This window comes from Myxocyprinus asiaticus, chromosome 9 (genome assembly GCF_019703515.2).
Source record: "Myxocyprinus asiaticus isolate MX2 ecotype Aquarium Trade chromosome 9, UBuf_Myxa_2, whole genome shotgun sequence".
Classification (NCBI taxonomy): domain Eukaryota; kingdom Metazoa; phylum Chordata; class Actinopteri; order Cypriniformes; family Catostomidae; genus Myxocyprinus; species Myxocyprinus asiaticus.
In genome coordinates, this window is record NC_059352.1 from 12893204 (window position 1) to 12909615 (window position 16412).

General features: G+C 35.8%; 1 protein-coding gene across 8 annotated transcripts in view; it reads left to right on the top strand.

The window, feature by feature from the left end:
- Positions 1–16412, top strand: part of LOC127445628 (forkhead box protein P1-B-like) — a 263267-nt gene that overhangs the window by 87315 nt on the left and 159540 nt on the right. For 3 of the 8 annotated variants that reach the window (XM_051705818.1, XM_051705826.1, XM_051705820.1), the window contains one exon: positions 13391–13455. The exons of 2 other annotated variants lie outside the window; for them this stretch is intronic. The gene's annotated coding sequence lies outside the window, so the exon portion shown is untranslated. Of the gene's footprint in view, positions 1–5750; positions 5910–13390; positions 13456–14908; positions 14981–16412 lie in introns of those variants that run through there. 3 more of the 8 variants (XM_051705821.1, XM_051705822.1, XM_051705825.1) reach the window with 2 other exon arrangements.

The following is a 16412-nucleotide window of genomic DNA, read 5'->3' on the forward strand; positions in this document are numbered from 1 at the left end:
ATCCACGCACAACTCACCACGGGCCCCACCGAGAGCGAGAACCACCACATTATAGCGACCACGAGGAGGTTAACCCAACGTGACTCTACCCACCCTAGCCAATTGGTTGCTTAGGAAGCCTGACTGGAGTCACTCAGCACGCCCTAGATTCGAGCTACCCAGGCCCCCAGCAAAACTATTTCAGCACAATAACATTAGCTAGCAGGTTATCAGAGGGTGTGCACTGAGTGTACACCGTAGCTACAACACAAAACTCCGCTACACACTAAAGGAAAAGTAAAATCCCAAAAAGCATAATAGGGCCCCTTTAAGAAGTTCTGAACATTTTTTTTTTTTTTTTTTTTACATTTTAATAGTAATTTTTCACGTTAATAACGTCCTGACTCTACATTGTGATCAGTTGAATGCCACTTTGGTGAATAAAAGTACCAATTTCTTTCCATAAGAGCAAAATCTGTACATTATTCCAAACTTTTGCCCGCCAGTACACGTATAAACTATATAATGTGTATGTTTATACTACACATTTTCAGCTTCAAATAATCATCTTTTATTTATTTATATTTATTATCTATTACAAAATGTTGAAATTCACCAAAAATAATAATTACATGACGAAATATAATAAAAACTAACAAAAAAATGTAAATATATATTTTTTATAAATGTAATATAATATAGTGCTCAGGCTTTACACTAGACAGCTTCAGCTTCAAATTATCTCATATCAAATTATTTCTTTTTATTATCCATAACAAAATGGCAAAATCCCTTTTTAAAATTATAATTAAATACAAATTTAATAAAACTAACTAATAAATAAATAAATATATATTTTTATAAATCTAATTGTAATATAGTATAATGCTCAAGCTTTACACTAGACATTTTTAGCTTTAAATCATCTCATTTTTTGTATTTAATAATTAGAACTAATTAAATATTATAACTAAAAAATAAGTAAAAATATATTTTTTTATTAACATAATGTAATATAATGCTCAAGCTTAACACTAGACATTTTCAGCTTCAAATCATAATTTCATATTTATTTATTTATATGTATTTATTTAAAACAAAATGGCAAAATTCTCCCAAAATTGAAAAATGAAGTAAAATATAATCAACATATGAATAAATAAAAATATATTTTTATAAATATAATATGCTAATGCTTTACACTAGACACTTTAAGCTTGAAATCTTCACCATCATTTTTTTTTTATTTTTATCTAATACATATTTTTAGGGTAGGGAAGTGGCCGTAGCTGTCAAGGCCAGCAATAGAGAGTTTTCTGCACTGTCCCCTTGGAAGTCCACATCTGGTGTGTGGGGCTTTAGGACTGGGGCAGTCTGACCCCTCCTCCTCACATTTCATCATCTGTTCTGCAGCTCTCCACTTCTCACTTACACGTTCTGTGGCCTTGCTGGATCCATCTGCTGTTATTATTTGCGTCTGATAATTGGCTTGAACAATGGAATGCCTGTGTGTCCCCCTCACCTTTGAAACAAGACACGCTGTTTATTTTCAAGAGACCCTGTCTGCACACCGTCTTTCCCTCTCTCACTCACCCCATTCGTCAGTTCCCTTCCTTCCCTCCCTCTCTTTCTTTCTCTGTCCATATCTCTCTCCCCCCTTGAGTTTATTCTTTCCTCTCTCTCAGCTCTTTTTTTTTTTTTTTTTTTTTTTTAAAGCGAGTGAAGTCACAAATGTTTTTTATTTTTTATTTTTATGAATGGACATCTCAGGATTCTTTGCAGGACCTAGTCCTGATCCCTCAACTTACCAAAGTATCAATCATGTGATGATCTCTCAACAGCCACTTCAAGAGAAAGAGAAAGGGTAACAAAATTTTAAGCACCACATTTTTTAACCGTAGGGTTGTGAATCTTTGGATTGAAAGTGAATCGATTTGATTCATAGGTTCATAGGTTGTGTATTTGATTCAAAGTGATTTTTTGCAAATTCAGAATTATTTGATTCTAATAATTCTATTAATGATTTAATTCTGTATTTGTTTTTTTTTTTTTAATTCTTTAAATACTTCCCCTAATGTGTCTAAGGGGCCGTTTACACGACAACGTTTTCAACTAAAAACAGAAAAACTTTTATGCGTTTTGGCTGTTCGTTTACACTACAACAGCATTTTGGGGCCTGAAAACGCAAACTTTTGAAAACGGGTTTCAAAGTGCAAGTTTTTGAAAACGATGCCCTTATCGTCTCCGTGTAAACAAACAAAAACGCGAATTTGTGAAAACGATGACGGCATGCACTTGAGCACTTCAAAACAACGCGCAAGATGTTCAAACTACAGTGGCGGACTACAGGACTGTGTTTGTGCTGCTCCACATTTTGAGTTTATTGACGCTTCTCCAGCAAAGTGTAGATTTACTGCATCACTACTACGACCAGCGATCGCCATCTTCATTGTTTGTATTCACCACTCTGTGGAAGAATGCTTTTGTGCGCAGGCGTATAGTGTTTCTTTACAAAGTGACATCGCCAGCTACTGGCCTGGCATGCATAATACAGTGTTTTTAGTCATTTTTGCAGATCCATGTGAACGGGATCATTTTGACAACGTTGTTGTCTGTACGCGAAACCTTTTAAAAACGCAAAGGAAAAACTTTTCCGTTTTTAGTACAACGTTGTCGTGTAAACGTACCCTAAGGCAAGAAAAAGAAAGACAAAATACTTCAAGGAATATTCCAGGCTAACATTGATTACCTCAAAAATGAATTTTGACTTGCCCCTCCTTTTCTTTAAAAAAAGCAAAAATCTTTCAATGGAAGATAATGGGGCCAATCCGTAAACGTTAAAATACTCACCGTTTCAAAAGTATAGCCACAAGACATAATCAATATGCGTGTTAACATGATTTCGGTGTGATAAAATCACTTACAAACCTTTTCTGTGTGAAAAAGTTGTCACTGCCATGACAATGTAATGTCAACAAACCCTAAAATGACTGTAAAAAAATATTATTTAAATAACTTCACAGCTCAAATAATTAACAAGTTTTAACCGGATAATTAATGTAAGTGCTTTTAAAAAATTATAAGCTTTACATTTCAGCCTTTAAACCCTCAAAATCTATGTACTGTATAGACAGGCTACTTGGAAAACAACAAAAAGTGCAATGTGCTGATAAAATATTTTAGAGCTGAGCATAACTAGGAAAATATTCCATATTTCATATTACACAATTTTAAATTCCCTAATATTTCCAGGTTTTCCATGACTGTGGGAACCCTGAATCAGTAAACAAATCCAAATATTACAACATTAAAGTAACATCATCTGACTACATTCATTTTCCTTGTGGCCTCGTGCAAATAAAGAAAAGAGAAAAGCAATATCAACTAGATGACTTCAACATGAATATTTCATGCACGCCAAGTCCCTAACTAAACAATGATAGCAGTTAAATAGCACTTTTTTATCTGATAGAGAGTAACGACTTAGTTTTCCCGCAATTAAAGTATTTTAATTCAGTATTTTCCACGCAATGACTTGTGGCTGTATCAATGGTTTGAGTGCATTTGACTGGAGACGAGCACTGCTAGCTGACATTTGCTCATGTGATTCTCAGTGGCCATCCTGAGACAAGATCAGACACAAGGTGCTCGAAAGCTGCTCAGAAAAAGTTGCAATAAGGGTTACGAATGGAACGAAGAGTGGGCACGATCCCGTGAAGGGCGATGGAAGGGAAAGCTGTGAAGGTTTGCGCTCCGAGGTGCGTTAGAAAACCACGCTGCACATGTATCTTATTTAATATTTTTACATTTAAAAATATTGTACACTGTTTTGCTGAATCGTGATTTATTCGCTTTTTAGCATTTTAAACCGATTATTGACAAACACTACAATTATCGATTCAAAAATCATATTTCTAGATCGATGCATATGAATCGGCAAGATTAGTAATCGATGCATCGAGAAAACGAGTGAATTATTACACCCCTTCAACATATGTTTTATTCGTCAACAGTTTCAACATTACGGAATAAATTCGTAAATTCCTATGAATAATATGAAAAATTTAAGCTTGTAGGAGAAATGGAACTACTGGTTGTAGTTGAGCTTAAATACATTTTAAATTATTACGAATAAAGTCGAAGAACTGAATTGTATAGTAGAAGTGGAACAATGAGATGTAGTTAAATTCTTGTGAAGAAAACTAAAAACTGTTTCTAGGACAATGGGAATTATCAGATGTAGTTGAGTAAATTTAGTAAATTCTTATGAATAAAATGAGGAACTGAAACTTGTATAAGAACTGGAACTACCAGTTGTAGTTGACCCTAAATAAATGCACACTTATTGCAAATAAACACAAAACTTGTTAGAGAACTGTAACTATCAGTTGTTGTTCTGCTACAGTAAATAAATGAGTAAATTCTTACTAAGAAAACATGAACATCTGAATTTTATAGGAGAAGTTGAACAATTAGATGTATTTGAGAATAAATAAATTCATAAATTCATTGTTAAGACAAAATAAAATTAAAAAATAAATATCACAAATTCCTAGAAAGAAAACGAAGAACGGTTTGTAGGAGAATGGGAAATATCAGATGCAGTTAAAGGGATAGCTGAAAATTGAAAAAAAGAAAATTCTCTAATTTACTCACCCTTATGCCATCCCAGATGTATATTACTTTCTTTATTCTGCTGAACGCAAACACTTTTTTTATTTTTTATTTATTTTTTATTTTTTTTATAAATATTTCAGCTCTGTAGGTCCATACAATGCAAGTGAATGGTGGCCAGAACTTTGAAGCTCGAAAAAGTATATAAAGGCAGCATAAAACTAATCCATATGACTCCAGTGGTTTAATCAATGTCTTCTGAAGCGATCCAGTTTGTTTTGGGTGAGAACAGACCAATATGTAACTCTGGTTAAATCTATATTTTCAGAAGCGGTATGATAGGGGTGGGTGAGAAACAGATCAATATTTAAGTCCTTTTTACTATAAATATCCACTTTCACTTTCACATTCTTCTTTTGTTTTTGGTAATTCACATTCTTTGTACATATCGCCACTTACTGGGCAGGGAGGAGAATTTATAGTAAAAAGCTCTTAAATATTGATCTGTATAAGAAAAACAACATTTATACCTTGAATGCACTAAGTGTAAGTGGCTTTGGATAAACGTATCTGCCAAATGCATAAATGTAAAATTTATAAGAACTGGAACTATCAGATGTAGTTAAGCCTAAATAAATTATTATGAATAGAAGCTTGCAGAAGAACAAGAATGATCAGATAAAAAAATAAAAATAGATATAAAAAGATGGAAACACGGAAAATGATTTTTTTAATAACTTTTCTCCTCTCTAAAAATATCCAGAAGGGAAATTTGTTTAGCTATGTATTACCTTTTTTTTTTTTTTTTTTAGATGAGTAAGACATGTACAAGAAGCACAATAAAAAAAATAAAAAAAAACTATTTCACACTTATTCGCGAATCATCAAACCAAACTATTGGTAGAGTGCATGCCGGTACTGGTGTCTCCTGTCCATTCCAGCTATTATTTGATTAAAGTAGTCGATGCAGGGCTGGGACGGGACAGGTATGATTTTCCCAGCAGGCAGTGATGCGATCAATGCCAGCCCTTCATTTGCTGAGTGTTTGTGTTTACGCAAATGGAGGGCTTCCTGCATATTCAATCTTCGACTCTGGCTTTTGTTGTGTTTAGACCACATACCTCCAGCCCCCGAGGCGAGAGTGCTTGTGTGTGTGAGTGAGTGAGAGAGAGTGAACTGGGCCAGACGGCTGTTCGAATACTGCTAGCACCTCACTTACAATTGGATAAAGAGACACTGGGTCAAGAGAGGGCTTGTGTTATAGTGTGAAATGCTGGAATTGTTTGGATTTGTGTTGTGGAGCACTATGTTCATGGGTAAGTGTTCGCAGACTTTTTTTTTTTATATACTCACTGAGTAAATACTTAATTTTTTGACTTGTTTTCACTTTCTCTCTCTCTTACTTACCAAACCACTCTGCGTCTGCGTCTCCAGTCTTTCGTCCAATAAGATCTTTCCCTCAAAATGAGAAGTGAATCTGTATTGAAAGATCTTTCCTCATTCACTGCGCTCACTCTCACTCTGTCTGTGCAGAGGAAAATGGAATTTGTGGGTTATTGATATTAATAGCACACAGGATCTTTGGTTGAAGGAAAGAAGAGAATAGAAGAGAAAAAGATTGGCAGAGACAGATAAAAAGTGAGAGAGAGAGGGGAAACTTTGGATCAAAGTGGATGTTGAAGAGTGGTTAACTATGTATAAAGAACATTTATAATATATAAAATAACCTTAAAAATTAGTGATACACCCATATATCAGCCAGGCTGGTTATTCGGCCGTTTTGAGTGTATTGTTATTGGCTGAAAACTGTACTCACTTGGCCGATTAACAAAAGTGGTGTTTCACTTTATTGTTATAATTAAATAGCAGTTGGAACTTATAGAAAAGAAACAAAGTTAATGACAATCTACTCTGCTGCGGCACCTGTGTGAAATCAGGAATTGGTTTTTGTAATTGGAAAATGTCTCAGAAAAGTGAGGCTAGTTCTCATTTAAAGGAATATTCTGGGTTCAATACAAATTAAGCTCAAACAACAGCATTTGTGGCATAATGTTGATTACTCCAAAAATGTATTTCCAACTTGTCCCCCAAACATCTGGGTTACAGTGAGGCACTTACAATGCCGGTGAATGGGGCTAATCTGTTAACATTAAAATACTTTGTTTCAAAAGTATAGCCACAAGATGTAAAACAACATGCGTGTTAACATGATTTTAGTGTGATAACATTGCTTGCTTACCTTCTGCCTAAAGTTATATCCAATTTTACATTTTCATTGCCATGTCAACATAACACCGTAAATCCTAAAGCAACCGTTAAAACAATGATTTAAACAACTTTACAGCTCAAATATTACACAAGTTTTAACAGAAGAATTAATGTAAGTGCTTTTATAAAATTATAAGCTTCATATTTCTCTATTTAATCCCTCCATGAATTGTCCCCATTCACTTCCTTTTTAAGTGCCTCACTGTAACCTTGATTTTTATGTGACAGGTTATCTTTTTGTGGTAATCAGCATTATGCCACTAATGCTGTCGATTGAGCTTAACTTGTATTGAACCCGGAATATTCCTTTGTAATATCAGGCCATGGGTTAAACCCTTCTGCTATATCATTAGACCTCACCAAGTCAGAGAAAGCAAAAGAGTGAGAAATGACTCAACAGTAGTTCCACACTAACATGGTCCTGGTCTAGAATAAAAAGTTTAATCCGATTACAAAAAGAAAGAAAAAAAAAGTGGCTCTGCAAAAGAAAACAAGAGCAGCTTTTTATTTGTCTTTTGGATGATTTCATTAGATTGTGTTTTGAGAGTCTGGTCAGGCCGTTTCTGGTATCTAGAGTGAAAGAATGCTCTATTCAGCTTGGGCTCTTGCCTGTTAACATTTAAATAGTGTAAAGAAATGCACTGCCTTGTTTGTTTTGGGATAGGAACGAAATACCTCTGCCTTGGTATTAAGGCAGTGGAAGCTGTGTGTGTACTTTGTGTACTTTGTTCTTAGCTCAGCAAAACATAAGGGCAGGTCCGAAAAAAAAAAAAGAAGCTTTCAGACACAGACAGCCTGACATTCAGCAGACTGTGTACCGAATCACTCGGCCTCCAGATGCTCGTGTGACCCATGCAAAAGCCGAGATAAATTAGAGGTTCACGTCTGTTTGCATGTCGGAAACCACCGTTGTTTACATTAACGTGGATCTGGAAAACAATGGGCGAACTCCACTCGTAACCGATTGCTGAAAATGACTTTCAGGTTTTTAGAAGTAGTTTGGAAATGAATTAGATGGTAATGAGAGAGCGAATCGAGGTGGAGGAGGAGAGAGAGAGAGAGAGATAGAGAGACCTTGGTTCAGTCACCTTTTTGTCAGGCCTTTGTAAACAGCATTTGTTTCAAAATGAGTCATACAATTTTCCTGTATTTCAGAGCATAGACTGTGACTTGGAAAATCATGTGCACACGCCCTAAAAACAAACACAAATGTACTCAATATAGATATCACAGCCTGTCCTCTGCCGAGTCTCTTCTTTTTCTCTCTCTTTTTCTCTCTATCCCTATCTCACTTTCTGATATTCCCTTACTGCTTGAAACGATTTTAAGGTTTAAATCAAAGTTTAAAGGAGTAGTTCACCCAAAAATTTTAACTGTAGTAATGTATTCGCCTCTAATGTATATCATTCCAAACCATAGTTTTCTTTCTTCCGTGGAACAGATAAATTCTGAAGCATGTTCACGCTGCTCTTTTTTATACAATGAAAGCATACAGTGACCACCCAATATCAAGCCCCAAAAATGTCAAACAACATCACGAAAGTGGTCCATATGACTTTTGCAATATATTCCGATAGTCTTCTAAAGCAATATCATAGCTTTATGAAAGGAACAGAGTGGAAATTAAATTGTTATTCATTGAAAATCATGCCCTATTTTAATGATTTTTATATGGTGCTTTTTTTATTTTTTTATTAATTTTTTATTTTTTTGGAGCATGACAGCCCCTGGTCACTATACTTTTTCTGTATGGAAAAAAGCAGTGTGAACATTCTTAAAAATGATCAGAAATTAAAATTTTGGCTGAATTATTCTTTTTAAAATCTGTTAGTTTTAACAAAAATCAAACCCTGGGACATAAAAGTTCTGGGTGAACTATTTGCTTCAATAGATTTACACATAGTTTTGTCATTGTATCACAGGTGTAACATTATACTACTGTATTTTTCAATACACTATGCCTGCCTGTTTTCTTGACCAATAGGGGAGGAGAGAAGCTGCTCACAGCCTATAGGCTGCACTCAATCTCTGCATAAATTAATATGCTAATAAAGCAGGCATGTTCATTTATGACCCCTCCGCAGAAGTAGCCACAGATATGCTATTTAAGTGTTTGCGAACCTATTAATGGAATGGCTTTGCTTGGTAGTAAATATTCATGTGCTCTTGTGTTTTTGGTGAAGTGAGGAAAGAGATGGCCCATTAGATGGATTGAAGAGGCGTTTATAATGACTACCAGGACCTTTTCGTTAGCAATGGCTTGGTTTTAGCCAGTCATCAACTGGAGTACGTGATTCGACAGCCTGTGTGATGTAAATGCGTTTGAATAAGAACAACATTCAATAGAAGTCCTCTTCTGGTCTTTGATTTCCAAATGAGATTGTTGATATCCATGTGCATACTATAATTTTAAGCCATCGTTGTCACGTATGGCCAAGGTTTTTTTACCGGCTACGTACGTGATTGTGCTTGGAGGTCATACAGTTAACTTTAATAGTAAACCAACTGTGGATGTTACATTTATTGTCATACAGACTATACATAGATACTGTAGCATTGAGTTCCAATGCAATGCTAAACACAATGTACATTAATGTGTACAATAGCAACAAAAAGTTTTCATTAGAAATCCTATATTTACTGTGCATTTTCAAATTGAGAAAAAAATTGCTTTCAGAGGCTTTATATGGAGTTAAGATGATAATATGGTGCATTTCGAACTGTTCTGAGATCAGTGCAGACAGACAGCACACTGGAGGTTAAGTCATTCACTAAATAGGGAGCAAGGGAGCATCCTATAGCTTTCCTATGAAACCAAGTGCATTCAATCCAAAATTCCTATCAATAGTTCAGTTTCAAGCTGCAGATGATATTTGAACCACTCAACATGGTTGGCAGACATGGGACAATGGTAATTAGTACATAGATTCAGAATTTATAATGTATCATTTTAACCTGGTTGGCAGTGATTGGAAAATGCTGGCCATTACTTGTATCAGAATTAATTATGCTAATTTCTGATTGGTAAAATGCTTCAGCACAGGTTATCGTTTGTTTGACAGTGCAAAGAGAGAACATTGAGATTTTGTTGCCAAAGTAGAAAAGAACATTGTAACGCATAAAAGTTAAATCATGTCAAATAATTTTTATTTGTATAGTTTTTTATTTTTTTTTTATTTGACATGAATAGCCAGTAGTCCTGGAAACATTATAAACAATTTCATAAAAACTTTCTATAGCTCGGTAATATTATTTAAAATGTCACTAATTAGTCCCGCTGTCCACATATGTGGACAAATATTTAGAATTTATTTATTTATTTATTTATTTTTTTTTGCATGTTTATTAGGTGCTACTAGTTAAAAATTAAAAAGGAAATGGAAAATGCACACAACAGTCATGCTCGGGTCTCAGGAGCTTGTTGTTATTGTCTTTTTTTCCCCATGTTTCTCTACGTATCATCTACAGACAGTATTTAGCCTATGTCCTCATTTAGCCGGCTTCTCTGTGCATTTCCTCCATAAAACACCTGTGAAGTCGATCATCTCAGCAAGTTTTCTGAGCAACAGAGTGCTGGTTCTTTGGCTTCTCCAGCTGGGTTGAGCAGTATGGGCCTATTTACTCACTCCCCAGGTCTTCACCACCCTGCTGCTCAAAACACCACTATTAACTCCAACTTCATGCTTTCAATCTGGTCTGTTATTGACTTTGCTACACTTTATGGCGCTAAAACTGAAAGGTACTGCTGCTGTGCATTCCCTGCTTTTCTCCGGTTCTAAATGCAAAATGTTCATGTCATTAGCAAGAGGGAACATTTGTCTAAATGAACGTTCGCTAAACGCATTTTGGTAAACTCATTTAGCACCTGAGACCTTAGCAGGTGATTTGAATAAATGATGTTTAGCTTTTTAAGGCCAAAAATTAATCACCTGTCACCACGAGCTATTGATTTATAACAGCAGGGATGACATGTTAATTGAAGTCTTATGAATAAGCATGAAAGAAAGTGGAAAGTCAACAACAAAATTTGTAGGAAACACATACAGTGTTTGCAGTTCCTGGCTGTCATGCTGTTTTTAGTCAATGTAAATGCTGACCGCCCACCTTAACAAGGGTGTTTAACAGATAATTGATGCTGGGACATGGACGGGCTGTACCAATGTGTTTTATCTGTGCTTACTTTACCTGAGATAAACAGTATCACTATGCACAAACGGCCAGCCACTGTTTTGACTGCCAAATGTAAACTGCATATTTTTTCATTCGGATATTCGGATATGCTTTCATGCTTTTATTCAAATGCCCCAAGGATATTGGCCCTATAGTCTCTTTTTTGGTAGTTTAACAAAAAAAAAAAAAAATGGTTCGGAGAGTATTTGTGATTCTGGGTTTATCGTAAAATGTAAAAGTGCAGTTCAAATCAGATGATTGCAACACGCTCCAAAAAAGTTGGGACAGTTGAGTGTTTACCACTGTAAAACATCACCATTTCTTCTAATAACACTTATTAAGCATTTGGGCACTGAAGACACAAGTTTGTTAAGTTTAGAAAGTGGAATTTTCCCCCAATCATCCATTATGTAGGTCTTTAGCTGCACAATTGTACGGGGTCTTCGTTTGCTAGGTATGCTTAATAGTGTGCCACACATTCTCAATTGGAGATGGTTAGGACTGCAGACAGGCCAATCTAGCACCCACACTCTCTGCTTACACAGCCATGCACTTGTAATCCGGGCAGTATGTGGTTTGAAGTTGTCCTGCTGGAAAATGCAGGGACGTCCCTGGAAATGATGGTGCTGGATGGCAATATATGTTGTTCCAAAGTTTGTACATATCTGTCTGCATTCATGGTGTTCTCACAGATGTGCGAGTTGCCCATGCCATGGGCACTGCCACACCCCTGGCCCATACAGACACTGACTTTTGGACCTGACGCTGATAACAGCTTGGATGGTCCTTTTCCTCTTTGTCCCAGAGAACACGATGGCTGTGTTTTTCAAAAACTATTTGAAATGTGGACTCTTCAGACCAAAAAAAGCACGGTTCCACTGTTCTACTTTCCATCTAAGATGAGACCGAGCCCAGAGAAGTCGGCAGCGCTTCTGGACAGTGTTGATGTATGACTTCTGCTTTGCATAGTAAAGTTTTAACTTGCATCTGTGAATGCATTGGCAAGTGGTGTTGACTAACAAAGGTTTACTAAAGTTATCCCAAGCCCATGTTCATGATATCCATTACAGATCAATGATATTTTTTAAGACAGTGACGCCTGAGGGATCAGAGATCACGCGCGTTCAGAAATGGTTTTTTATTCTTGCCCTTTACGCACCGAGATTTGACCAGATTCCTTGAATCTTTTAACTATATTGTGCACTGTAGAGAGTGAAATGCCCAAAATCCTTCCAATTTGTATTTGGGGAACATTGTTCTCAAAGTGCTGGATTATTTGCTGAAGCATCTGTTGGCAAATTGACAAGTCTGGAACGATCCTTGCTCTTGAAGGACTTGGCTGTTTTTGGAGGCTCCTTATAATCTATGAAATGATTGTCTCACCTGTTTAACATCTCCTGTTTCACATCGCCTTGTTATTTCAACTCGTCAAATTGTTATTAGTCTTAAATTGCCCGTCTCATTTTTTTTTTTGGCGCATGTTGCAATCATCTGATTTGAAATTACTGTACATTTAAAAAAAAAAAAAAAAAACAATACAATTCACAAGGTAAAACATCATATAATGTGTAGTTGTGGTGCTTTCAATATAGCAAAGGGTGAATATAATGTACAAATCACTCCTTTTTGTTTTTATTAGCATTTTTCATACTGTCCCAACTTTTTTGGAATTGGGGTTGTAGTAGTTACCCAGTAAATACATTGTATGTATTTTAATGTTAGTACATAGTAGTTCGGACCATTAATATATATATATATACCATGCTTCTTAAAGGTTTCCATATTCATGTACCATGGTATTTACATTATCCTCCAAGGTGCTTCAAAGAATACCATGGTACTGCAGTGGTACCAGTCTTAAAAACATTTTTTCAAGGTTACAGTCTTTTGGGAGGAGACATGTTAGAAAAAAAGTACTGTGGCCTTCCCATGATACAGTAATGGTAATACTATTGTATTTTGATGTATACCTGTACCAAGGTACTGAATGGTTACCACATTCAAGTACAATTGAATTTACATGGTCCTTCAAGATGCCTCAAATAATGCAGTAGTGCTAGATAGTGCAAAAAACATGATATTACCATGGTACTTTCTGTTCCTTAGTGTATGGGTGAATAGGAATGCTGTTGGGATAAGTGAGTTTCTTCTGTTGTCCGTTACTAAGTTCTGTTACAAAATAATGTACTCTTTCCGTTTGTCCATGTTGAATACTTTTTAGTCCATCTCTACATCATCAAAACACCTAAGTAGTTATTTAATGTAATTTTGTACAGACAGATGCAGGTGCCTGATGGTTTGTGACAGGTGCAGTAATTATACCGCTACAACTTATCCTGTGTGATTGTTGTCTGTGCAGGTCAGGGGGGTTAAACTCAGCGCTGGAATTGAAGACGGCCTCAAATAAGCAAGTCCTTGGAGAAGGTAAACAAACGATTAGTTAGTAGACTCCAATGGAGCTGATTGTGTGTGTGTGTGTGTGTGTGTGTGTGTGTGTGTGTGTGTGTGTGTGTGTGTATGTGTGTGTGTGTGTGTGTGTGTGTTTGTTGATGGACTAGAAAGGGGAGGATTGGTGCTTTTATTCCATATCTAGTTTAATGAATCGCTTGATGTGTTGCAGCTCTGGTGTTTGTTTGCTTTTCTCAAGGTTGAGAATAAAGAAGAGGTTATTTGTTCTTGTCAAAGTTTACAGCTAAGCAGAAAGGCTTATTTTCCTAACTGCACAGGTTTTCTATTCTTATGTTTATGCTCTTTTTTTATTTATTTTTTTGTATTTTTTTTTTTGACAAAGTTTGGTTTTTATTGGCCCCTGCTAACTTGAAGCTGATGCAAACTATTGTAAGGTTAGTTCACCTTAAACTTGTCATCATTTACTTACCATCATGTCGTTCCAAACCCCTATGACTTTCTTTTTTCTGTAGGACACAAAAAGAGATCACATTAGTCACCATTCAGTTTCATTGTATGAAAAATTATGCAATGAAAGTTAATGGCGACTGAGGCTGTCATCCTGTCTAACATTTCTTTTTGTATTCCACAGAAGAAAGAAAGTCATACAGGTTTGGAGTAAATTATTTTTCATTTATGGGTGACTTAAGATTTTTGGTGTATCCAGGCACATGGATGGTGATAAAGAAAAACGTAAACTTTCATTGAGTCGGAATACTTAATCAGTACAGATGTCGATACAGATACAGTGTATTACGTACACAAAAATTTGCAGATGTGCGCTTGCCATCTGACTTGAGAAAAAGACTGGGTGCAATATAATGAATATAGCACACAACTTTCTCTTATGTTGACCTGTATAGGTTAGACTCCAACAGCAGACATAAAGCAAGAAGTTGCATGGCAGCTTTCGTCTTACAAGTGGCCCTTCCCCACTGCAAAGACAGAGCATGAGCAAAAAGCTGACGAGCAAGCCGATTCTGAGTGAACTATAGCGGTTCTGTGCACCCTTCACAATTCTATCTTGTGCTCTTGAGGAACAAATGTGCGCTGCATTCAGTTCGGTTTGCTAACGTGCATGGAGTATGTTGTATTTAAATCACTCCAGATTCATTTTAATTTCACATTTGCATAATTCCAAATATGCTACAAATTATTAAACAAATCTTAAGTAACCCAATGACACTGGGTATTTGTGGACAAAGGAGAAGAGCACATTATAAAGTTGTTGTCAACTCTGCTACACACAGAAACTTCCTTCAATTTCTTAGGATTTTATTACATTTTCTAATTTTTTTTTTTTTTTTTTTTTTTTTTTCAGAAATATATTACTCTTGTATAAAAAATAATAATAGTTTTGTATGTAATTTTGTATGCAATGAGTGAAGGACTTTTGCAAATTTCTCACAGTCCCCTCTCCATTTCCCAGAATAGAACAATCCTAAACAGCTCATATGCAGACTGGAGCAAACCAATGCACTGAAGAAGGGACAGTCATACGGTATGGGCCCAGGGCGTGTGAGGGACAGAGTTTGTGTGTCTGTGTTCTGTCACTAACAGTATGGTGGACAAGGAAGGGACTTTCCATTCTTTCCCATGAGCTCATGTTTACAGACACATTCACACACACCCAAAAACCAAAATCTAGATCTCTGTGTCTGTGTTTTTTTGTTCTGTTATTTCTTTCTATGTTTTCCTCACCCTATACCTTTTGAAAGAGCTACTATAGTCTTCTCTCTTTCTGCCTTATTCAGGCCTTATTCACAGTAGCGCCATCATTGATTTTTGACTGGAATGAAAATGAGGCTGAGGGATAGACTTATCATTTCCTTAAGACAAACATTGTATAAAGCTATCAAAAAGCTCCTAGATCACATTTAATTTTCCACACCTCATTTTTTGTCTACTGAAATTTCTTGAAAAGATATTGTTTCAATGTTTCATCAGTGGAACAATCCAAAAACTCTTTAAACAACTGCACAACTCATTGAAGAGACTCAACGTCTATCATTCACAGCCTCGTTGTCATTCCCGTCAAAATCAAAGATGGCGCTGCTGTGAAAAAGGTCTGTTGCACACTACAAACCCAGTGAGTTTTCTCAACTGCCTTTGTGAAAATGGGCATTTTGGAAGAGTGTAGTGTTCCTCCAAAAGGCATTTTGAAATCTTATTCCAAGAGAATTTTGAATGGTTATTTGGGAATTGAGCATTCCAGTGGGGACAGGGTTTCAGTTGGCATTTTGGAAGGGTGTAGGGTTTGGATGTTCCAATAGGCATTTTGAAAAAAGTATTTCAATGGGAATTTTGATTGGGTCTAGTGTTTGGGCTAGGCCTGTCGCGATTATTAAATAATCATCTGATCGCGGTTATTTGATCTAACCGCGGCTATCTCAAATAACAGTGGTTAGATCAAATAACAGCGATCAGACCATTATTGTGCACTTCAAGTTCCGATCACATTTAATGCCCATATAAAGGAATTTTAAGCAAATATATAGGCTAAATGTCGTCAACAGCACATTTGTGTGTCATTCAGTTGATCTCCGAGTGTCATTGAGCTGCAACGCAGAAGTCAACCAGCAGCTCCTGTTCGGAAGAGCGCGTGAACCGCAAAAATATAAAGGAACAAATATAAATTTTATAGTGAAAGCAAAGTGCCCCGGCTTTATTTTAAATGATTGTGTAATGGCAAATGTTTCTGGTCAAACCATTCATATAAGCAGTGTTAATGACGCAGTGATAAAACTATTTTTCAAATATTTCAAAATATAATATGAATATAAAAACTATATATATATATATATATATATATATATATATATATATATATATATATATATATATATTTTTTTTTTTTTTTTTTTTTTTAAATAAATATAGCCTATAATATAAAATACAGGAGCTCCAAAACAACAGTGTAAATATAAAACTGA